Genomic DNA, 25,998 nt, shown 5'->3' with positions numbered 1-25,998 from the left:
AGGAACCTAAAATAGTCAAGACAGAATCTGAGATATTAAGCTGCTCCATCACTGGTCAGGGAACTAGATCCCACATGCTGCAACTGAGAGTTCACATGCCACAAATAAAGATTCCGCACACTGCAGCTGAGACTCACCACAGTCAAATAAACAAATTAATTAAGTAAAGAGTTTTAAAAGATAATGCAGTATTGGCAAAAGGACACACACACACACAAATATACCAATGGAATAGACCCGATAAAATTCAAGAACAGATTCACACATTAATTATCACATAATTTACTTTAAAGGTACTTGTACCTTCAAAATTCCCCAAGCCAGGCTTCAACAGTATGTGAACTGTGAACTTCCAGATGTTCAGGCTGGTTTTAGAAAAGGCAGAGGAACCAGAGATCAAATTGCCATCATCCGCTGGGTCATCGAAAAAGCGAGAGAGTTCCAGAAAAATGTCTATCTTTGCTTTAATGACTATGCCAAAGCCTTTGACTGTGTGGATCACAATATACTGTGGAAAATTCTGAAAATGATGGGAATACCTGACCACCTGACCTGCCTCTTGAGAATTCTGTATGCAGGTCAGGAAACAACAGTTAGAATTGGATATGGGACAACAGACTGGTTCCAAATAAGAAAAGGAGTACGTCAAAGCTGTATATTGTTACTCTGCTTATTTAACTTATATGCAGAGTACATTATGAAAAATGCTGGGCTGGATGAAGCACAAGCTGGAATCAAGATTGCCAGGAGAAATATCGATAACCTCAGATATGCAGATGACACCACCCTTATGGCAGAATGTGAAGAAGAACTAAGAGCCTCTTGATGAAATTGAAAGAAGAGAGTGAAAAAGTTGGCTTAAAGCTCAGTTTTCAGAAAACAAAGATCATGGCACCTGATCCCATCACTTCATGACAAATAGATGGGGAAACAGTGGAAACAATGGCTGACTTTGTGGGGGGCATGCTCCAAAATCACTGCAGATGGTGACTGCAGTCATGAAATTAAAAGATGCTTACTCCTTGGAAGGAAAGTTATGACCAACCTAGATAGCATATTAAAAAGCAGAGACATTACTTTGCCAACAAAGGTTCATCTAGTCAAGGCTAATGTTTTTCCAGTAGTCATGTATGGATGTAAAAGTTGGACTATAAAGAAAGCTGAGCACCAAAGAATTGATGCTTTTGAACTGTGGTGTTGGAGAAGACTCTTAAGAGTCCCTTGGACTGCAAGGAGATCCAATCAGTCCATCCTAAAGGAAATGAGTCCTGAATATTCATTGGAAGGACTGATGTTGAAGCTGAAACTCCAATACTTTGGCCACCTGATGTGAAAAGCTGACTCATTTGGAAAGACCCTGATGCTGGGAAAGATTGAAGGCAGGAGGAGAAGGAGATGACAGAGGATGAGATGGTTGGATGGCATCACTGACTCAATGGACATGAGTTTGAGTAAACTCCGGGAGTTCGTGATGGACAGGGAGGTCTGGCGTACTGCTGTCCATGGGGTTGCAAAGAGTTGGACACGACTGAGCAACTGAACTAAACTGAACTGTACCTTCTAATCAGGAAGGATAGTCTTTCAGATAAATGTTATTAGAGCAACTGGATATATAAATATGAAAGAATGAACCATGGCTACTTCATGCCATACACAAATTAATTTGATATGGATCACAAACCTAAATGTTAAACAATAAATCTTCCAGTGAAAAACAGGAAAACATCATCATGACCTTGAGTTAGGCAAAACTTTCTTAAAAGAACAAAGAAAGCATTAACCATTTTTTCAAAAAGATTCAGTAACTGAGTTTCTTTAAAATTAAGATATTCTAGCTATCCAAAAGCATAATTTAAAAAGAGAACATGCAAGCCACAGAGAGGAAGTAACTGTAATTGATAAATGGGCTCACATCCAGAAAACATAAAGAACTCCTAAGAATCATTAAGAAAGACACAAACATTACATTTTTTTTTAAGGGCACAATTCTTAAAGAGGTATCCACAAGAAAAGAGACCAAGTGACTATGCACATATATGGAAAGATACACAATTGGTCATCAAGGGAACTGAAATTAAAACAACAGTGAAATATTTTTATACATCAACCACAGTGGCTAAAATTCCAAATGAGTTATCATACCAAGTGTTGATAAAGATACAGAGCAACTGAAATCTCATATGTTGCAGACTGGAGTGTAAACTGGTGAAACTACTTTGGAAAACCCTGCACTGCCAATCTTATAACCCAACAATTCCACTCTGAGATATGTATCTGAGAAAAACAAATGTACTTGTACACCAAAACACATGCTCAAGAATGTTCATAATTCTTTTATGTATTATAACCAAATACTAGAAACAAACAAAATAACTATCAGTAGTAAAATGAATGCATAAGCCGTGACATTACTGTACAATAATCAAAACAGTATTGTACTGACACAAAAACAGACATATGTATATAAATGTGAAACAGGATAGAAAGCTCAGAAATAGACTCATGCACTTGTGGTCAATTCACATACAACAAAAGAGGCAAGAATATACAGTGAAGAAAAGACGGTCTCTTCCATAAGTGGTGCTGGGAAAACTGGACAGCTATAAGCAAAATAATGAAATTAGAACATTCTTTAACACCATATACAAAAGTAAACTCAAAATGAATTAAAGACTTAAATGTAATACCAGATACTATAAAACTCCTAGAGGAAAACATAGAACACTTTTTGACATAAATTGCAGTATATTTTTTTGGATCCATCTCCTAGAGTAATGGAAATAAAAGAAAAAATAACACATGGGACCTAATTAATCTTAAAGCCTTTACATAGCAAAGGAAACCATAAGAAAAACAAAAAGATAATTTATGGACTAGGATAAAATATTTGCAAATGATACTATTGACAAGGGATTAATTTCCAAAGTATACAAACAGCTCATACCACTTAATAAAAAAAAAAAAAAAAAAACGAAGAATGAGTGAAGACCTAAACTGACATTTCTTGAGAAAAGACATATAGAGAGCTAACAGCCACATGAAAAGATTCTCAATATTGCTAATTATTAGAGAAATGCAATTCTCTACAATGAGGTATTACCTCATACCGGTCAGAATGAAAGTGAAAGTCACTCAGTCGTGTCTTCTCTTTGAGACCCCATGGACTATACAGTTCATGGAATTCTCTAGGCCAGAACACAGGAGTGAGTAGCCGTTCCCCTCTCCAAGGGATCTTCCCAACCCAGGGATCGAACCCAGGGCTCCTGTTTTGCAGGCAGATTCTTTACCATTTAACCCACAAAGGAAGCCTGAGAATACTGAAGTGGGTAGGCTATCCCTTCTCCAGCAAACTTCCTGACCTAGGAATTGAACCAGGGTCTCCTGCATTGCAAGCAGATTCTTGTACCAACAGAGCTATCAGGGAAGCCCCAGGGAAGCTGGACACCAATGAGCAAATAAGCACACAGCACAGGGTGGACTTAGAGATTATCATATTAAGTAAAGTAAGTAAATTAGACAGAGACAAATACATGATACCACTTACATGTGTAACCTAAAAAACTGATACAAATGAACTTATTTACAAAACAGAAATAGACCCACAGACATAGAAAACAAATGTATGGTTACCAAAGGGGATAGTGAGGGCCAGCAGGGCAGAAATAAATTAGAGTTTGTGATTAACCTATACACACTGTGTGAATGCTAAGTCAGTTCAGTCGCGTCTGACTCTTTGTGACCCCATGGACTGTAGCCCGCCAGGCTCCTCTGTCCATGGGGATTCTCGAGGCAAGAATACTGGAGTGGGTTGCCATGCCCTCCTCCAGGGGATCTTCCCAACCGAGGGATTGAACCTGAGTCTCTTATGTCTCCTGCACTGGCAGGCAGATTCTTTACCATTAGTGCGACCTGGGAAGCAACCAGAAACACACTACTACATGTAAAACAGGCAAACAGCAAGGACCTACTGTAGGAAGATCCCCTGGAGAAGGAAATGGCAGCCCACTCCAGTATTCTTGCCTGGAGAAGCCCACGGACAGAGGAGCTTGGTGGGCTACAGTCTGTAAGGTTGCAAGCATCCGACACCACCTAGCGACTAAACCACCAAACCAAGGACTATTGCATAGCACATGGAACTATACTCAATGTCTGTATCCATGTACAACTGAATTATTTTGCTGACTGAGTTGTTGAAACTAAAACAATATTGTAAACTAACTCTGTGCTGATTAAAAACAAAAAACTGTGACATGAGATGCTACAAACACACACACAAGAAAAAACACCATATGCAAAAAGCAGTATAGAAAAGAAGTCATCATGCATGATCCTAAGAAGTTCAAGAATTGCAAAATTAATTGATGGTGAAAGACCAAAAGGGAGGGGATATATGTATATACATGGCTGATTCACTTTGCTGTACAGTAGAGGCTAACACAACATTGCAAGAAAACTATACTCCAATAAAAATTAATTTAAAAATAAATCTGTGATTTTTCAGAATTTTTTTTTAGCAACCTGGGGATCATGTTAAAAATTTGAGAGTCAGGGCCCTAATTTTCAAAGACTCTGATTGTGTAAGTCTAGTATTAAATCATTGGCAGGGGGTAGAACAATAGTATAAAAGTGATTTTTAAATGACTATAAATTGAACCTCATATGTAATGACTACTTTTTAAAAATTGAATAATTCCAAACCTACATGCCTTTTGGCAAAATGGAAGAAAAAGATAATTTATATTGGAAGAATCTTCTTTTTCCTTTCCCCTCAAAGTTTCTATTTTTTTTATTTGTTTATCTCAAAAAATACTGGTTTCAGAAGAAATTATATCTAACAAAACTTATAAGAAATGAAGTAATACTTCTCACTTTGATCATAAATGGCCCAGTTTTTACTTCTTAAGTTAAATGAGGCATATTTTTTGGTCATAATGACTACTTCTCAATGTTTCAGTGGAGTTAAAAATAGCCACACTTCCATGGATGGGTAGGTATCTTCCATACTTGAATCATTTTTCTTTTTGGAGTAATAGAGACGGAAAAGGGAGGGGGTATAAGGAGGCACAATGAAATATATTCCAGTTTAAAGGTCATTGATTCAGGTCAGAGCAATGAGGGAAATGGTAATACGCTAAGCCAAGTCGAAAGTCAAAGTGACTGACTAATTACTACATACCCTTCTATTCCCAGACTCACATTTTGTGAAGCTGTGTAGTTTAGTACCTTAGTACTGCCAAAGCCAATTACCAAAGCCAATTTTATGCATGGACAGCACTGAGTTTCACCATCTCTCTTCTTCCTCCTCCCTGATTAAGTCAAAGAAAATATATTCCAAAGATACCTTAAATTCAAATTTATAAATGAGCACAAATACTAGGATCCATATTTTAGAATGTTTTGCCATCAATGTAACTCATGCTTCACCAAGCCAACCTGGATATAAAGGATAGTTGTTTATTGTGAAAAATCTAACATTGAAGGCAGAGAGATTTAGTAATGGAAATTAAACAATCCTCCCCAAAATAGCTTAATTTAGGGAAAAAGATGATATGGGAATGTAAATGTTAAAAAGTGTTTGGAATTAATCTGACTTTATTAAAAAAAAAGAAGCTGTAAAACCCTCTAACATATTTATTATGTCACCATAACATAACTATGTAGAATTAATAGGGCAGAAAAAAATTATTTCTTTGATCTCTGCTGAAATATATATAATCATCTTTTATTAACACAAGAAATATAAAGAATAGGTTCTCACTAAAAGAATTTGATAGCCTTATAAATTTTTTAATTACCTTGATTCCTTTCCAAGAATAAGACAACTACTTGGCAATTTTTAACCACAGATGATATGTTATTGCAATCTAGAAAGAAGATAGTTATGTCTCTAACTTTTCTAAATGGAAAACAAAATGATCACAGGATCAAACTTAGACAAAAAGGGTTTTTCACAGTTTCTTAAAATACTATATTATACTCAGAGTTTATGCATCTTTCCTTTAAAGATTTTCATTGATTTTGAAAGTGAAAAAAAAAAATGATGTGATGTAAAAAAATTAGAAAACATGGATATGAGACATGCTCTTAAAATCTGAGTCAAATAATGACTCACAACTAGTGAAATCACAAATTAAATATGGGGATCTTTCTGATACTAAAATACATCCTTTATCCATTCCACCATGTTTTGTAGAATATTTTGTCTCCCATCCCTTCATGTCAAATTTTAAAATTTTCTACCACCAGGCACAATGCTGTATTCTTAATGAAATCTTCTCTAACTCCTATGACTGGGAGTATCCTCTCCCTTATATAAAACACAACAAAATTTAGCTATGTCTCCATCTCTTTCAACAGACATATTTATTAGCCTAATATTTTAAATATTTTGGGTAAATGACAACATCCCCTGTTGGAATATAATTTTGTTTAAGATAGTCTATTTGTAATGTATTTACAGCATCCACTAAGTTAAAACCTCAGCCATGTCCCTAGTACATGGGTAATTAATACTTTTAGAAAACTGTATAAAAAAAACAAATGAAATTCAACTCTTTGATAATATAACTGAAGTAATAGCACATTGATCTATAAAGTTTAATTAGCTAGATTCAAGCACTGGTTCACAATATTGGCCCTCATTGTTAAATAACAATTACATATGCTAATAACATTTCCATAATTTTTCATATAAAATATTGCTAATGTTGGCAACTGCTGAAAATCAGGATTTTATTGCCATTAAATTTTAGGCAGCTACTTTTATCCAATCATCACAAACCATTGCTCTATTTCTTTGTAATGATTCTATAACATGATGCATTAATTAGTCTTGTTTTGAGGCATTTATGTCTGATAATAAATGATCAATAACATGGAATAAAAGCAGGGGACAACATTGGAAATCTCACAACTGAATGAAAGTGATATATTAACAGCTCCTCTTTCAGTAAGTTTTTAAAAATCTAACTATGTATTAAGATATTTTAATATCTTTTTCAAGAGCTTATTATTAGATTCAATATTAAATTACTTGCCTAAATGAAGATTGCCAAATTCAGACTTAAATTGAAGAAAGTAGGGAAAACCACTAGACCATTGAGGTATGACCTAAATCAAATCCCTTATGACTATACAGTGGAAGTGAGAAATAGATTTAAGGGACTAGATCTGATAGATAGAGTGCCTGATGAACTATGGAATGAGGTTCGTGACATTGTACAGGAGACAGGGATTAAGACCATCCCCATGGAAAAGAAATGCAAAAAAGGAAAATGGCTGTCTGGGGAGGCCTTAAAAAGAGCTGTAAAAAGAAGAGAAGTGAAAAGCAAAGGAGAAAAGGAAAGATATAAGCATCTGAATGCAGAGTTCCAAGAATAGCAAGAAGAGATAAGAAAGCCTTCTTCAGGGATCAATGCAAAGAAATAGAGGAAAACAATAGAATGGGAAAGACTAGGGATCTCTTCAAGGAAAGTAGAGATACCAACGGAACATTTCATGCAAAGATGCACTCGATAAAGGACAAATGGTATGGACCTAACAGAAGCAGAAGATATTAAGAAGAGGTGGCAAGAATACACAGAAGAACTATACAAAAAAGATCTTCACAACAAAGATGATCACGATGGTGTGATCACTGACATAGAGCCAGACATCCTGGAATGTGAAGCCAAGTGGGCCTTAGAAAGCATCCCTACAAACAAAGCTAGTGGAGGTGATGGAATTCCAGTTGAGCTATTTCAAATCCTGAAAGATGATGCTGTGAAAGTGCTACGCTCAATATGCCAGCAAATTTGGAAACTCAGCAGTGACCACAGGACTGGAAAAGGTCAGTTTTCATTCCAATCCCAAAGAAAGGCAATGCCAAAGAATGCTCAAACTACCGTACAAATGCACTCATCTCACATGCTAGTAAAGTAATGCTCAAAATTCTCCAAGCCAGGCTTCAGCAATATGTGAACCGTGAACTTCCTGATGTTCAAGCTGGTTTTAGAAAAGGCAGAGGAACCAGAGATCAAATTGCCAACATCTGCTGGATCATCGAAAAAGCAAAAGAGTTCCAGAAAAACATCTATTTCTGCTTTATTGACTATGACAAAGCCTTTGACTGTGTGGATCACAATCAACTGTGGAAAATTCTGAAAGAGATGGGAATACCAGACCACCTGATCTGCCTCTTGAGAAATCTGTATGCAGGTCAGGAAGCAACAGTTAGAACTGGACATGGAACAACAGACTGGTTCCAAATAGGAAAAGGAGTACATCAAGGCTGTATATTGTCACCCTGTTTATTTAACTTATATGCAGAGTACATCATGAGAAACGCTGGACTGGAAGAAACACAAGCTGGAATCAAGATTGCTGGGAGAAATATCAATAACCTCAGATATGCAGATGACACCACCCTTATGGCAGAAAGTGAAGAGGAACTCAAAAGCCTCTTGATGAAAGTGAAAGTAGAGAGTGAAAAAGTTGGCTTAAAGCTCAACATTCAGAAAACAAAGATCATGGCATCTGGTCCCATCACTTCATGGGAAATAGATGGGGAAACAGTGGAAACAGTGTCAGACTTTATTTTGGGGGCACCAAAATCACTGCAGATGATTACCGCAGCCATGAAATTAAAAGATGCTTACTCCTTGGAAGGAAAGTTATGACCAACCTAGATAGCATATTCAAAAGCAGAGACATTACTTTGCCAACAAAGGTTTGTCTAATCAAGGCTATGGTTTTTCCTGTGGTCATGTATGGATGTGAGAGTTGGACTGTGAAGAAGGCTGAGTGCTGAAGAATCGATGCTTTCGAACTGTGGTGTTGGAGAAGACTCTTGAGAGTCCCTTGGACTGCAAGGAGATCCAACCAGTCCATTCTGAAGGAGATCAACCCTGGGATTTCTTTGGAAGGAATGATGCTAAAGCTGAAACTCCAGTACTCTGGCCACCTCATGTGAAGAGTTGACTCATTGGAAAAGACTCTGATGCTAGGAGGGATTGCGGGCAGGAGGAGAAGGAGACAACAGAGGATGAGATGGCTGGATGGCATCACTGACTCGATGGATGTGAGTCTGAGTGAACTCTGGGAGTTGGTGATGGACTGGGAGGCCTGGCTTGCTGCGATTCACGGGATTGCAAAGAGTCGGACACGACTGAGCGACTGAACTGAACTGAAATTAAGATTGGACTTCCCAAGTGACGTGAGTAGTTAAGAACCTGCCTGCCAGTCCAGGAGACATAAGAGACATAGGTGCAATCCCTGGGTTGAGAAGATACCCGGAAGTAGGAAACTGGCAACCCACTCAAGTATTCTTGCCTGGGAGATCCTATGGAGAGAGGAGCCTGGTGGGCTACAGTCTATTTGGTTGCAAAGAGTTGGACATGACTTTAGTGACTAAACAACCACACTAATCCAAATATATAAATAGCTCATACAACTCAAAATCAAAAAAACAAACCCCAATTAGTTCAGTTCAGTTCAGTCGCTCAGTCACGTCCAACTCTTTGCAACCCCACGAATGGCAGCACGCCAGGCCTCCATGTCTATCACCAACTCCCAGAGTCCGCCCAAACCCATGTCCATTGAGCTGGTGATACCACCCAACCATCTCACCCTCTGTCGTCCCCTTCTCTTGCCCTCAATCTTTCCCAGCATCAAGGTCTTTTCAAGTGAGTCAGCTCTTCACATCAGGTGGCCAAAGTATTGGAGTTTCAGCTTCAACATCAGTCCATCCAATGAACATCCAGGACTAATTTCCTTTAGGATGGACCCCAAATAAAAAATGGGCAAAAGATATGAATAGACATTTTTCCAAAGAAAACATACAGATGGCCAATAGGCACATAAAAAGATGTTTGATACCATTTATCATCAGAGAAATGCAAATTAAAACCACAATGAGATATCATCTCACATCTTTCAGAATGGCTAATATCAAAAAGACCACCAATAACAAATATTGGTAAGGATGTGGAAAAAAGGGACCCTCACACATTGCTAGTGGCAATGTAAACTGGTAGAGCCACTGTGGAAAACAGTATAGAGATTTCACAAAAAAACTGAAAATAGAACTACCATATTATCCAGCAGGTCTACTCCTGGGCATTTATCTGAAAAAAAAAAAAGCAAAAATGCAAATTCAAAAAGCAAATACAACAAAAAAGCATCAGACTCACAGATACAGAGGACAGACAGATATATAGTGGTGGGGAGCAGGAAAAAGGAAGAGACAAGACAGGGGTAGGGGATTAAGAGGTACAAACTACTATGTATAAAATAAATAAACTATAAGGATATATAGTATGACATAGGCAATATAGCCAATATTTTATAATAAGTGGAATAAAATCTTTTAAAATTGTGAATCACTATGCTGTACACCTGAAACATATAATATTTTATATCAACTATACCTCAATTTTAAAAAGAGAAAGAAATAAACTATTAAGCCAAGAAAAGACATGGTGAAACCTTAAATGCATATTACTAACCAAAAGCAGCTAAACTGTAAAGGTCATGGACTGTAATTCCAACAATATGACATTCCAGAAAAGGCAAAATTGTGGAGTTAGGAAAAGATCACTGGTTGCCAAGAGCTAAGGAAAGAAAGAGATGAATAGAAGGAACACAAGAGGAGTTTAAGGTAGCGAAAGAAATTATTTTGCATGATACTACAATGGTGAATACGTGTTTTATACATTTGTCAAAACTCATAGAATGTAAAACACCAAGAGTGAACCCCAACATAATTTATGGATTTTAGGTTCTTTGTGCCTATGTTGGTTCATGTATTGCAACAAAAGTACCACTGTGATCCAGGATGTTGATAGTGGGAGAGGTTGTATATGTGGGAGGACAGGGGATATATGAAACTCTGTACTTTCCATTCGATTTTGCTGTGAACCAAAAGCTGCTATAAAAGATAAAGTTTATCATTTAAAATAATAAAAATGAATAAATAAATTGAAGATGATCTAAATGGATGGAGGCATATAGCAGGTCCATGAATTAGAAAGTGTAAAGTTTTTAAAATATCAATTTTCCCAAATTGATTTATATCAATGCAATCCCAGTCAATGTCTCAGGCAGATGTCTTATGGAAATTCACTAGCTAATTCTAAAATCTATGTAAACAGAAAAAAAAAAAAAAAAAAAAAAATAACCAGGCATCTTGAAGTACAGAATGAGGCAATTCACACCACAGTATATCAAGAGTGAGTATAAAGATACAGTGTTCAGAAAATTTGGTATAAGTGATAAGATACACAATTAGAAAAGCAGAGCAAAAGACAAAGTACAGGAAAAGACATATACAGACACTTGATTTGTGACACAAGTGGCACTACAGAGTAGTGGGAGGGAGACAAGATCTTCAAATAAACAGCACTAGTTTAGTTCACTAGATGAAGACCAAGAAAATAAAAGGAAGAAAGAAAGAAACTACACACTAAACACAGAAATCACTTCTAAGTAGATTATTTATCTAAATATGTTTTAGGAGGTAATGTAAAACAGAGTAATATTTTTATGACACAATATGTCATAAAAAAGATGAATATATTAGATTATATTAAATTAGCTACTTCTGCTTAAGCAAAACACCATTATGGGTGAAAATGCAAGCCATAGAGTGGGAGGAAATATCTGGAAAATTATACAGTTCCAATACTTTGACCATCTGACGGGAAGAGCCGACTCATTGGAAAAGACCCTCATGATAGGAAAGATTAAAGGCAAGAAGAGAAGGGATCAGCAGAGGATGAGATGTTTGGATGGTATCACCAACTCAATGGACATGAATTTGAGCAAACTCTGGGAGATAGCAAAGGACAGGAAAGCCTGGTATGCTACAGTTCATGGGGTCACAAAGTCAAACACAACTTAGTGACTGAACAACAGTTATCAAATAAATTTCTTAAATATCAATAAGAAAATAGTAGATAATCCAATTTTTAAAATATTCAACAGTACTTAGAAAAGATATTCAAATAGCTAAAAATCATATAAAAAGCTGCAAATTTCATTAGTTGTTAAGGTGCTTCAATTAAAACCACAATGAGATATTACTATATACTCACTAAATTTGTTAATATTAAAATGATTGACAATCCAAGTGTCTGCAAGGAGGTCATCTTAGTCCTTATAGGCTGCTATAATAAAATACTACAGACTACTTATTAACTACAAACATTTATTTCTCAAAGTTCTGGAGGCTGGGCATTCTAAGATCAAGGAGCCAACATGGTCACCTTTGGAAGGGGCCCTCTTCCTTGTTCATATTTTGTGTCTTCTAGCTGCATCCTCACATGATAGAAGAATGGAGAGAGCTGTGAGTAGTCTTTATAACAGCACTGGTCCCATTCCTGAGGGCTCCACCCTCATAATTTCTCAAAAACCTACCACCTAACACGCTCACTTTGGACATTAGAATTTCAATACATGAATTTGAAGTGGCGGAGGACACAAACATTCAGCACACAGCAGGTGCAGAGCAACTGGAACTCATATACTGCCAGACCATTTGGCCTTATCTACTGAAGTTGAACATGTGTAACTCAAATGGACATTAACAGAAGGTGTATATATAAATACATACCCCAAGAGATCTGTTTAACAAAGTTTGTTTCGATTGTATTCATAATAACCCTAAAATGGAAGAAACCCAGTATTAAACCCAATAGATAAATAATCATAGAGTTACACAATAGAATATTGTGTCCAGAAATGAAAGTTCATCGCCTTCTATTATACATGAGAACATAGAAGAATCCCATAAACACAATGTTGAATGAAGGAAACTTGGTACAAAGAAATGCAAGCATTTCTTTTAGAAACTCAAAAGCAAGCAAAATTAATCTATGTAAGTCAGAAGGACAGTTAACTTGGGAGAGGAAGATAAAGACAGTGATAGAGAGGGGTCACCACCCACCTTCTGTTTCTAGATAAGAATATATTCTCTCTAGGTTATTCAAAGATATATAATTTTTGCAATTTTCTACAGGTATGTTAATGTATAAATGTATATTTATATACATTTATATATACATTTATAATGTATGTATAATATACATTTAAAATGTATATTAAAATCATCATTTTAAAATCTACTAAACTTTTCTAGTACATTGATTTTTTAAATGAGGTAATTTTGGTGTGATGTTAACATGGGCTCATGTTGATAGATAGAAGTCATCAACCTATTCTTTCTTAAATGCAAATGTTTAATAACCAGTTTCTTTGTCATTAATCAATTTTTCCTTTAATAATCAGTTTCTTCAAACCCTCCTACATATTGGCAAAAAGTTATCAATGTTAAATTGATCAATTAATAATTTCTATAGTCAGTTTTTCTTTTTGAAAATTATTTGCAGTTTTTCTGATGCTTTTTCCAATATTTTTGTTTTAGCAAAGTTTAGTGGCAATTCGAAGAACAAATGCAATATATAGATTTTTTTAATACAGGAGTAAAAGCAAAGATGAGGTAAAAGGAATAACTAAATATACAATTGGCAAAAAACTTAATAGATTAAAAATTAAATTAAAATCACAGGATCTGCAGTTTGATCTCTCCTAGGTCAGTAGGTGTGGGGTTGGGTCAAACAGTAAATGTCAAACATATACTGACAATTTCTAATTCAAAGGATACAGGGGTAAACATTATGTAAATATCAAGGAAGATTAGTAAGAACATTGAAAGATTATTTGCAAGGGACAGAAATCAGGTTTTCCTCAGGCTTCTAAGCAACATTAAAACCTAGAAGGCAGTGGGATAATGATTACAGACTTGGGGGAGTGGAAGAAAGATTATTTCCCAAAGAATCTGTTTTCATCAGGCTGCCATTTATTTGAGAAGACAACAAAAAATATATTATTAAATATTCAAAGATTCAAAATATATTATCCAAGTACCCTTATTTGAAATACCTACCCAGGACACACTCATCTGACCAAGAATCAAAAGAAAGCTGAATCATGAAAAATCTGGGGATATAAGACCCTACAGTGAGCAATACTACTATTTAAACAAATGATGTATCAAAAAATTACATAGTGAACTCAACTGAAAATTCAGAAATAATTCTTAAATGAGAAGATAAACAATGTAAACATAATTCAAGCAAAGTAAAACTTTTAAAAGTTTAGGAGCAACAGTTTTCAGCTATGTACCTCTCTTGTGTGCCATGAATAAGAACATTAGCTTAGAGCCAAACAAACCTGGATCCTCACTGTATTAACTGAGGCAAATTATTGATCTTTCTGAGCCTCTGCCTTCTTATCTATTAAATACCCACCCTTTGTGTATTGCTCTGAGGATTAAATGAAAAAACAGACTAAAGCCCTTAAGCATAATAGAGACTCTGTAAATAAGAGGCAACTCCCCTCTTCCCAACTGTGTTTACTATCCCTAGAAAGTAATTTTTCTTAGTCAACGATCTAGAAATCATTTTCAGTTCTTTTTAAAAATCTTCTTACATGGTTAATTACCACTTGGCCATGGCATTGCTCTTCCAAGTTCATTCTCAGGTATTTGTCCTGCCTTCCGTCACATCTTTCAAAAATTCAAGCTACCTTAGAGGACATTCTGTGCAGATACTTTGTATATTAAATTGCCTCACCCTTTTCTCCTCTTACCTGGTAGCAGCTAAAGTTTTTAACACTGATACAGTAGCATCAAGATTCAGATCAGATCAGATCAGTCGCTCAGTCATGTCGGACTCTTTGTGACCCCATGGATCGCAGCACACCAGGCCTCCCTGTCCATCACCAACTCCCAGAGTTCACTCAGACTCACGTCCATAGAGTCAGTGATGCCATCCAGCCATCTCATCCTCTGTCGTCCTCAAAAGCATTTGCTTTGAAATGTACTGTACATCATCAGCTCAATTAATTTTCCATGTCATCAATTTTTATTCTTAAAACTTCACTTTTTCTGACTTGCTGCTGCTGCTAAGTTGCTTCAGTTGTGTCCAACTCTGTGCGACCTCATAGACGGCAGCCCACCAGGCTCCCCTGTCCCTGGGATTCTCCAGGCAAGAACACTGGAGTGGGTTGCCATTTCCTTCTCCAATGCATGAAAGTGAAAAGTGAAAGTGAAGTCACTCAGTCATATCCGACTCCTAGCGACCCCATGGACTGCAGCCTACCAGGCTCCTCCGTCCATGGGATTTTCCAGGCAAGAGTACTGGAGTGGGGTGCCATTGCCTTCTCCGACTTAGGTGAAGCTAAATATTTCCTAACTTAAATTTATACTTGTGGAAATTCCTTAGGGTATATATAATTTAAGATGAATAAGAACTACAATGTTTATTTCAAAATTTAAAAACTCAAATGACTTCTAAGCTTCCAGTAAAAGCTTTTCTTCAACTGAATTAATACATTATTATATCTAATTTTCACTGATCTGTACAGGGATCAAGAGAATCTAACCCTCATAGTCTTCCATGCTAAATAGGAACTTTATAAAACTAAATATTCAAATGACATTTAGGAAATAGTTTAATTTTCAAATGTCTGTCAACAAAATTAATATTTCCATATACCTGAAGTTGTACTTAACTTAGTATATCCATTTTATCAAATTAATTGTAGAAACTGCACCAGTATCATAATCCAGTAGCTCATCTCTAACAATTAGAGGACTCTTCTTATGATTAGTGAGTCAAGAAAATAAAAATAAGCATGTATCTAACAGCATACTGAATTCATTCATGGATACTAGCTAAACTGTTGTTTTCATAATTTTCAGATTCTATACTGGCAATTTTTAGAACTACACAAAAATGATTTTTCATTGATAGAACTACAACCCCAAGCCTCTGCTCTTATGAACTTTTGAAGAGGATTAGTCTTAATCTTTCAAAGTACTGCTCATACTAGAATAAAGAATTAGCCAGTATTCACATTTCCCCAAAACTCACATAATGACTCATGCCTCTTTTCTCTGAAACTTTCCTTTTTCTCCACCTGATACACAATAAAGGATAATTCCACAGGACTCGAATATCTGCTGGAAGTAATTTATTCAATTTGAGCAGAAAGTGAACCTTCCCATTTTTTATAGAAAGTACACTCCACGGTTTCATAATCTGGCACTAAATGACATAACATATCTTATTGAAAAGCAAAACAACTAAGCAAATGATCCTCAAGGACATAAAACAGATTCTCAAATATTTACTCTTTCCATATATTTATTATTAGTGCCTGTTCTTTTTAGTGGTGAAATTCTGGAAGTATCTTTCTCAAATATTGCTAAAATCCATTCTACTGTATGAGCTACCTAAAACCAAAGATCACAGCCACAGGAAACTGTCAAGCATTGTTTTCTCTGCTGAGGTAATTCATGAAAAAAAAAACAACTCATTCTTCATGGGCCCACTTAACTGGCAAATGCCTGGGCATTGTCCACAGTAGTCAGTATCATTCCATTAATATTAAGCAAAAGAAGCAGCAAGACCCTATCAACTCATCTTATTAGCCAAATAATTAATAATAACTACAAATCTTGAATTCAGTAATAAAACCATCACAGAGAGAAATTCCCAGGTGCCAAAAGTTTCAGAATGTAATATTGGAAAACGGGAACACATAAAATAAGTTCAGTAGTTGAGAGTAAATGATAAAGTGACTTCAGCAAGAAAGAAATGAGTTGAGTGAATTTTAGATGTGTGTTTAAACCCAACAGGCAGAATTTTAAGTAAACAAAAGTCTGTACAGAATATTGTCAGCTGAGGTTAATATAATACAATTATAACTCAGGGCAAATGCATGGGTTCACATAATTTTTCTCATCACTTTTATATACAAAAACAAAATAGTGATCTAGATAGAAACTCATATTTCTCCTCTTTCATTGTTTTTAATCACAGATTTTTCAGAGACCTCATATAATAACAGAATTTTCTGAAGTTTTTTTCACACATTTCCATGGGAAAAGGTAAATATTGTTTGTTTTTCTAAATGGAATCTAATTTTCATCTCCACCTTGATAGTTTGTCAACTAGCCATTAGTAATTGATAAAACCATTTCTATGAGAATAAATGGTTATTAACATATATTACAGAGAGAAAAAAATGTGAGAGCAAACAGTGCAACTTCTGACACCTTGGTGGCTCAGGGGAGACAGAGCATTAATGAAGCATCTAGGTGCAGGTCACTAATTTGCATCATAAGCAAATTTGTTCATAGTTTCAGGGGTTCTTTGGCATCTGGAGATGGTCTGATGACCTGAGTGAGGTGAGCTGCTCTGTCCCAGTCCCTGGACACTGGTGTCCAATCAGCCCTGATTGACACTTGGCAGGGTCTCAGGGCAGCTGAAAGCTAAACAGACACAGAGAGCACAGAAGCCTTCCTCACGGCGACAGAGACTTCTTCCAGGACAGGCTGAGTTCTGTAATCCCCAAAGAGTTGAATGAAAGAAGAATGACTTCAAATAAACAGAGGGAAATGTAGAATTCATGTTTAATGGGCATTTAGGCCTCACCACTTGCACCAGTTTTAAAATTATCTGTTTCATTATTCACTATAGATCTTCTTATGAATTGCATAATGTTTATCTGCTGCAACTTGTGAGCATAAAGGAATTCCTCAAACAGTGCAATTTATTATAGAGAAAGTAGAGTGATAGCCTGCAGGCATATGCTTTAATTTCTCTAATTCATATGTTTCAGTTCAGTCGCTCAGTCGTGTTTGACTCTTTGAGAGTGCATGCACTGCAGCATGACAGGCCTCTCTGTCCATCACCAACTCCCAGAGTTTACTCAAACTCATGTACAGTGACTCAGTGATGCCACCCCACCATCTGATCCTCTGTCATCCCCTTCTTCTCTAGCCTTCGATCTTTCCCAGCTCAGGCTCTTTTCAAATGAATCAACTCTTCGCATCAGGTGGCCAATGTACTGGAGTTTCACGTTCAACATCAGTCCTTCCAATGAACGTTCAGAACTGATTTCCTTTAGGATGAACTGGTTGGATCTCTTTGCAATCCAAGGGAACCTCAAGAGTCTTCTCCAATACCACAGTTCAAAAGCATCAATTCTTTGGTGCTCAGGTTTCTTTATAGGCCAAATCTCATATCCATACATGACTACTGGAAAAACATTAGCCTTGGCTAGACAGACATTTGTTGGCAAAGTAATGTCTCTGCTTTTTAATATGCTGTCTAGGTTAGCTATAACTTTTCTTCCAAGGAGTAATCACCTTTTTATTCATGGCTTCAGTCACCATCTACAGTGATTTTGGAGCCCAAAAGAATAAAGTCTGACACTGTTTCCACTGTTTATCCATCTATTTGCCATGAAGTGATGGGACCAGATGCCATGATCTTCACTTTCTGAATGTTGAGATTTAAGTCAACTTTTTCACTCTCATCTTTCACTTTCATCAAGAGGCTCTTTAGTTCTTCTTCACTTTCTGCCATAACGGTGGTGTCATTTGCATATCTGAGGTTATTGATATTTCTCCAAGCAATCTTGATTCCAGCTTGTGCTTCATCAGCCCAGCGTTTCTCATGATGTACTCTGCATATAAGTTAAATAAGCAGGATGACAATATACAGCCTTGACGTACTCCTTTTCCTATTTGGAACCAGTCCGTTGTTCCATGTCCACTGGAACATGTTGCTTCCTGTTGCTTCCAGACCTGCATACAGATTTCTCAAGAGGTGGTCAGGTGATCTGGTATTCCCATCTCTTTCAGAATTTTCCAGTTTATTGTGATCCACACAGTCAAAGGCTTTGGCATAGCCAGTAAAGTGGAAGATGTTTTTCTGGAACTCTTTTGCTTTTTTGATGATCCAGTGTATGTTGGCAATTTGATCTCTGGTTCCTCTACCTTTTCTATACCCAGCTTGAATATCTGGAAGTTCACGGTTCATGTATTGTTGAAGCCTGGCTTGGAGAATTTTGAGTATTACTTTACTAGCACGTGAGATGAGTTCAATTGTGCAGTAGTTTGAGCATTCTTTGGCATTGCCTTTCTTTGGAATGGGAATGAAAACTGACCTTATCCAGTCCTGTGGCCACTGCTGAGTTTTCCAAATGAGCTGGTGTATTAAGTGCAGCACTTTCACAGCATCATCTTTTAGGATTTGAAATAGCTTAACTGGAATCCCATCAGCTCCACTAGCTTTGTTCCTAACGATGCTTCCTAAGGCCCACTTGACTTCATGCTCCAGGATGTCTGGCTCTAAGTGAGTGATCACACCATTGTGATTATCTGGATCCTGAAGATCTTTTTCATACAGTTCTTCCGTGTATTCTTGCCACTCTTCTTAGTATCTTCTGCTTCTCTTAGGTCCATACCATTTCTGTCCTTTATTGAGCCCTTCTTTGCATGAAATGTTCCCCTGATATCTCTCATTTTCTTGAAGAGATCTCTAGTCTTTCCCATACTATTGTTTTCCTCTATTTCTTTGTACTGATCACTGAGGAAGGCTTTCTTATCTCTCCTTGCTATTCTTTGGAACTCTGCATTCAAATGTATATAGCTTTCATTTTCTCCTTTGCTTTTTGCTTCCCTTCTTTTGTCAGCTATTTGTAAGGCCTCCTCAGACAGCCATTTTGCTTTTTTGCATTTCTTTTTCTTGGGGATGGTCTTGCTCCCTGTCTACTTTACAATGTCAAGAACTTCCGTCCATAGTTCATCAGGCATTCTGTTTATCAGATCTAGTCTCTTAAATCTATTTCTCACTTCCGCTGTATTATCGTTAGGGATTTGATTTAGGTCATATCTGAATGGTCTAGTGGTTTTCCCCACTTTCTTCAATTTAAGTCTGAATTTGGCATAAAGGAGTTCATGATCTGAGCTACAGTCAGCTTCCAGTCTTGTTTTTGCTGACTATAGAGCTTCTCCATCTTTGACTGCAAGGAATATAATCAATCTGATTTCGGTGTTGACCATTGGTGATATCCATGTGTAGAGTCTTCTCTTGTGTTGTTGGAAGAAGGTATTTGCTATGACCAGTGTGTTCTTTTGGCAGAACTCTATTATCCTTTGCCCTGCTTCATTCTGTACTTCACAGCCAAATTTGCCTTTTATTCCAGGTATTTCTTGACTTCCTACTTTTGCATTCCAGTCCTCTGTAATGAAAAGGACATCTTTTTGGGGTGTTAATTCTAGAAGGTCTTGTAGGTCTTCAGAGAACCATTCAACTTCAGCTTCTTCAGCATTACTGGTCGGGGCATAGACTTGGATTACCGTGATATTGAATGGTTTGACTTGGAAATGAACAGAGATCATTCTGTCATTTTTGAGACTGCATCCAAGTACTGCATTTCAAACTCTTTTGTTGACCATGATGGCTACTCCATTTCTTCTAAGGGATTCTTGTCCATAGTAGTAGATATAATGGTCATCTGAGTTAAAATGACCCATTCCAGTCCAATTTAGTTCGCTGATTCCTAAAATGTCGACATTCACTCTTTCCATCTCCTGTTTGATCACTTCCAATTTGCCTTGATTCATGGACCTAACATTCCAGGTTCCTATGCAATATTGTTCTTGACAGCATTGGACCTTGCTTCCATTACCAGTCACATCCACAACTGGATGTTGCTTTTGCTTTGGCTCCTTCTTTTCATTCTTTCTGGAGTTATTTCTCCACTGATCTCCAGTAGCATATCGGGTACCTACTGACCTGGGGAATTCATCTTTCAGTGTCCTATCTTTTTGCCTTTTCATACGGGAGCTGCACAGCACTGGAGCAGAGAGTGGCAGCTACGCAGCACTGGAGCTGCCAAGAGGAGATTCCTGACATCCAAAGTCAGGAGCGGCACCTGCATTTCACTGAAGCAGCCCTGAATAGATACCCCATGTCCAAGGTAAGAGAAATCCCAGTAAGACGGTGGGCACTGGAGCATCTGTGAGGAGATACACCACACCCAAGGGCAAAGGAGAAGCCCCAGCAAGATGGTAGGAGGTGCAAATTCACATTTAGAATCAAATCCCATTCCTGCCACAGACGCTCAGAGGGCTCAAACAAACCTTGTGGGTACCAGGACCCAGGGACCTCACAGAGACTGAGACAGAACTGTGCTTGAGTGTCTTCTGTGGGGGTACAGGTCATCAGTGGTCTGCCTCAAGGACAGGGGCTCTGGGTGTGGATATGGCATAAGTCCTCTTAGAGGAGGTTGCCATTGACCCTACAACAGAGCTGCTAGAACTTACACAGGACTGGGAAACAGTCTCTTGGAGGGCACAACAGAACCTTGTGCACCAGCACCCAGGAGAAAGGAACAGTGACCCCACAGGAGACTGTCCTCCTTGGAGGGCACAACAGAACCTTGTGCACCAGCACCCAGGAGAAAGGAACAGTGACCCCACAGGAGACTGTCCTGGACTTGCCTGTGGGTGTCCAGGAGTCCCCAGCAAAGGCATGGGTTGGTGGTGGCCTGCTGCAAGGTTGGGGGCCTGGACTGCAGCAGTACATGCATGGGATCTTTTGCATGAGGTCACCATTATCTTCATTACCCCCACCATAGCTTGGGCCCAGATAAACAGCAGGGAGGTGACACAGCTCCAGCCATCAACAGAAAATTTGATTAAAGATTTACTGAGTAAATCACCCATCAGAACAAGACCCAGTATCACCCTCAGTCAGTCTATCCCATCAGGAAGCTTCCATAAGCCTCTTATCCTTCTCCATCAGAGGGCAGACAGACTGAAAACCACAATAACAGAAAACTAACCAATCTAATCACATGGACCACAGCCTTGTCTAACTCAATGAAACTATGAGCCATGCCATGTAGGGCCACCCAAGACAGATGGTCATGGTGGAGAGTTCTGACAAAATATGGTCCACTGGAGAAGGGAATGGCAAACCACTTCAGTATTCCTGCCTTGAGAACCCCATGAACAGTATGAATTCATATGTTTAGACAAGGTTATTTTAAATTCATCATTCGTTTTACTAAATGCTTAATACACAATGTTCTTTCATTTTGTAACTAAACATATGCAGAACACATAAATGTAATAGAGTTGAGAGAAAAATAGTACAGAATAAATATACCTAAATATAGTACATTTCTCCCAAAGTTCTATTATATAATGCTATGATATAAACAAATAGTGAAAAGTTTATATGAGTATAGCACTCTTGAACAAATTAAGAGAAAAATACACTACATGACTTTCATATTTAATTTTCAAAATTTTGTTCAAAAACAATTAGAACAATTTTAATAGCTCCACCTAATAAACAGAAAGGTCCAAATCAATAAAATTAATTTAACATTTTTAACTGTCCAAACAGAGTATCTCATTTTTTCTTACTCAGTTTTTTAATGATATATTACTGTAGGCAATAGCATGTATTTCTCCTGAATTTCAGAAGGGCAGCAGAAATTCAGTCTCTTACCTAACACATACAAACAGACTAGATCTTTTTTTCAATACAAATGTTATGAGATGGGATAACAACTGTACTATAGACTTTCTAGGATGGGAAGATATATTAGAAATCACAGTGTGTAAGGTGAATATAACTGGATCCGGAAAACATCCAGTTCATTCATTTATTAAGGTACATTGCAAGAGTGGTTTATTTTTTAAGAAATATATCCATAATAATCACTGATTTTTTTAATGTTTTACAAAATCCCCACCAACTAATCAAAAGATGATTTTCAGAAAATGCTACTAACCATACCCTTATCCAATCCAGATTCATACAGATTGAACCCCCAACTTAGTTTTACATTTTTCTTCCTAAAATTTATGATCTCGATTACAAATCGCTCTTGAGTGACATTCAGAAGATATTGCAAGGGTATCCACTCTACCTCTCTTGTCAAATGTGTTTCAGCAGAAGGATTATTGATGGAAGCCTGAGACACAGATGAAGAGGAATTAGAGCTGTGGGGTATAGAATTGCAGAAATTGCATCTATACAAACAGCTGAAAGAAAGATGATACTCTGTTCAAATGTTTCCTATTTCATAGAACTCTCCAGAGTCCCATTTACTCCTGACAAGTACGAACAGTGCTTACAAGTTTTCTTCAATGTGGCGGATTGCTTAAATTAAGAAAATATTTTTAGTTAAAAAGAAAGTTGCTGTTTAACGCGACAGTACAGGCAGGCCTCTTTTTATTGTGCTTTTGCTTTACTGAGCTTCACAGATACTGCCTTTTTACAGATTAAAGGTCTGTGGCAACCCTGTGTCCAGCAAATCCATCGACGCTATTTTTCCAGCAGCATTTGCTGACTTCATGTCTCTGCATCACATTTTGGTAATTTTCACAATATTTCAAGTTATTTCGTTATTATTGTATGTTATGATGATCTGTGATCAGTGATCTTCAATGTTCCTATTGTACTTGTTTTGAGGTGCCACAGACCACAACCATAATCAAAAAATGTTCTGGTGTGTTCTGACTGCTCCATTGACGTACTGTTCTCTGTCTCTCTTCCTCTCTTTGGGCCTTTTTATTCCTTGAGACACAACAATGTTGAAATCAGGCCAACTAATAACCCTACAAAGACTTGTAAGTGTTCAAGCGAAAGGAAGAGCCACGGGTCTCTCATTCTAAATCAAAAGCTAGAAATGATTAAGAGGAGGGAGCAAATCAAAAAGCTAATCAAAAGCTGATATAGGCCAAAAGCTGGGCCTTTTGCCCCAAATAGCTATCCAAGTTATGAATGCAAAGTTCTTGAAAGAAATTAAAAGTGCTATTCCAGGAACACATAAATGATAAGAAAGTGAAACAGTATTACTGCTAGTACGGAGATAGTTTCAGCAGTATAGGTCAAACCAGGCATGACATTCCCTTAAGCCAAAGCCTAATCCAGAGCAAGGCCCTAACTCACTTCAATTCTCTGAAGGCTGAGAGAGGTGAGGAAGCTGCAGAAGAAAAGCTTGAAATGAGCAGAGGTTGGGTCACGAGGTTTAAGGAAAAAAGCCATCTCCAGAACATGAAAGTGCAAGGTGAAGCAGCAAGTGTTGATGCAAAAGCTGCAGCAAGTTACCCAGAAGATCTTGCTAAGGTGATTAATAAAGACAGCTACACTAATCAACAGATTTTCAGTGTAAACCAGTCTTCTATTGGAAGAAGATGTCATCTGAGGCTCTCATATCTGAAGAGGAGAAATCAATGCCTGGTTTCAAGGCTTCGAAGGACAAGTTGATTCTCTTGTTAGAGCCAACTTCAAGTTGATGCTCATTTTACCATGCTGAAAATCCTAGGCCCCTTAGTAATGAGTCTACTAAATCTACTCTGACTATGCTCTCTAAATAGCACAACAAACCCTAGTGATAGCACATCTGTTTACAATATGGCTTGCTGAATATTTTCACCCAACTGTTAAGACATAATGCTCAGAAAAAGACATCCCTTCAAAATATTACTGCTTATTGACAATGCATCTGGTCGCCCAAGAGTTCTGATAGTGGTATACAATGAGATTAGTGTTGTTTTTATACCTGCTCACACAATATTCATTCTGCAGCCCATGAAAGAAGGAGTAATTTAGACTTTGAATCATTATTTCAGAAATACATTTCATAAGTCTATAACTGTCATAGATAGTGATTCCTCTGATGGATCTGGGCAAAGTCAATGGAAAACCTTCTGGGAAGGTGATGTCATTAAGAACATTCATGATTTATGAGAAGAGGTCAAAATATCAACATTAACAGGAATTTAGAAGAGGTTGATTCCAACCTTCATGAATGATTTTGAAGCATTCTAGACTGCAGTGGAGAAAGTAAATGCCATTATGGTGGAAATAGCAAGAGAACTAGAATTAGAAGTAGAGCCTGAAGATGTGACTGAATTGTTGCAATCTCAAGAGGAGTTGCTTCTTACAGATGAACAAAAAAGTGATTTCTTGAGATAGAATTTACTCCTGGCAAAGGTGCTATAAAAGACTGTCAAAATAACAATGAAAGATTTATAATATTATATAAATTCAGTTGATAAAGCAGCAGCGGGGTTTGAAAGGATTGACTTCCATTTTTAAAAAAGTTCTACTGTGGGTAAATGCTATCAGACAGGGTTGTATGCTACAGAGAAATCATTTGTGAAAGGAAGAGTCAATCGATGCAGTAAATTTCACTGGAGTCTTATTTTAAGAAATTGCCACAGCCATGCAGCCTGCAGCAACCACCACCCTGATCAGTCAATATCCATCAAAATTAAGACAGAACCTCCCCAGAAAAAAGAATATGACTCTCTGAAGCCTCAGATGATGGCTAGCCTTGTTTAGCAATAAAGTATTTTCTAATGAAAGTGTGTACATTTTTTAGACATAGTGCTATTTCACATTCAGTAGATGACTGTATACTATGAACATAACTTTCATGTGTCCTGGGAAACCAAAAGATTCATGTGACTCACTTTATGGTGATATTTGCTTTCTTGTGGCAGTCTGGAACCCAACATTCTGGAACTTAACATTCAAAAAACTAAGATCATGTCATCCAGTCCCATCACTTCATGGCAAATAGATGGGGAAACAATGGAAACAGTGACAGACTTTATTCCTGAGGGGCTCCAAAAATCACTGCAGATGGTGACTACAGCCATGAAATGAAAAGACACTAGCTTCTTGGAAGAAAAGTTATGACAAACCTAGGCAGCATATTAAAAAGCAGAGACATTACTTTGCTAACAAAGGTACATCTTGTCAAAGCTATGGTTTATCCAATAGTCATGTATGGATGTGAGAGCTGGAACATAAAGCTGAGCACCAAAGAATTGATGCTTTTGAACTGAGGTGTTGGAGAAGACTCTTGAGAGTCCCTTGGACTGCAAGGAGATCAAACAAGTCCATCCTAAAGGAAATCAGTCTTGAATATTCACTGGAGGGACTGGTGCTAAAGCTGAAGCTCCAATACTTTGGCCACCTGATGTGAAGAACTGACTCATTGGAAAAAAAAAAAACCCTGATGCTGGGAAAGATTGAAGGCAGGAGGAGAAAGGGATGACAGAGGATAAGATGGTTGGATGGCATCGCTGACTCGATGGACATTGAGTTTGAGCAATCTCTGGCAGTTGGTGAT

General features: G+C 37.3%; 1 pseudogene; it reads left to right on the top strand.

The window, feature by feature from the left end:
- The window catches only part of LOC102274240 (tigger transposable element-derived protein 1-like), a 103,812-nt pseudogene extending 78,620 nt beyond the window's left edge, over positions 1 to 25,192 (top strand).
- Positions 25,193 to 25,998: the final 806 nt, after the last annotated feature.

The sequence above is a fragment of the Bos mutus genome, chromosome 8 (assembly GCF_027580195.1).
Source record: "Bos mutus isolate GX-2022 chromosome 8, NWIPB_WYAK_1.1, whole genome shotgun sequence".
NCBI classification, from domain to species: Eukaryota; Metazoa; Chordata; class Mammalia; order Artiodactyla; family Bovidae; genus Bos; species Bos mutus.
This window is presented reverse-complemented; position numbering and strand designations above follow the sequence as displayed.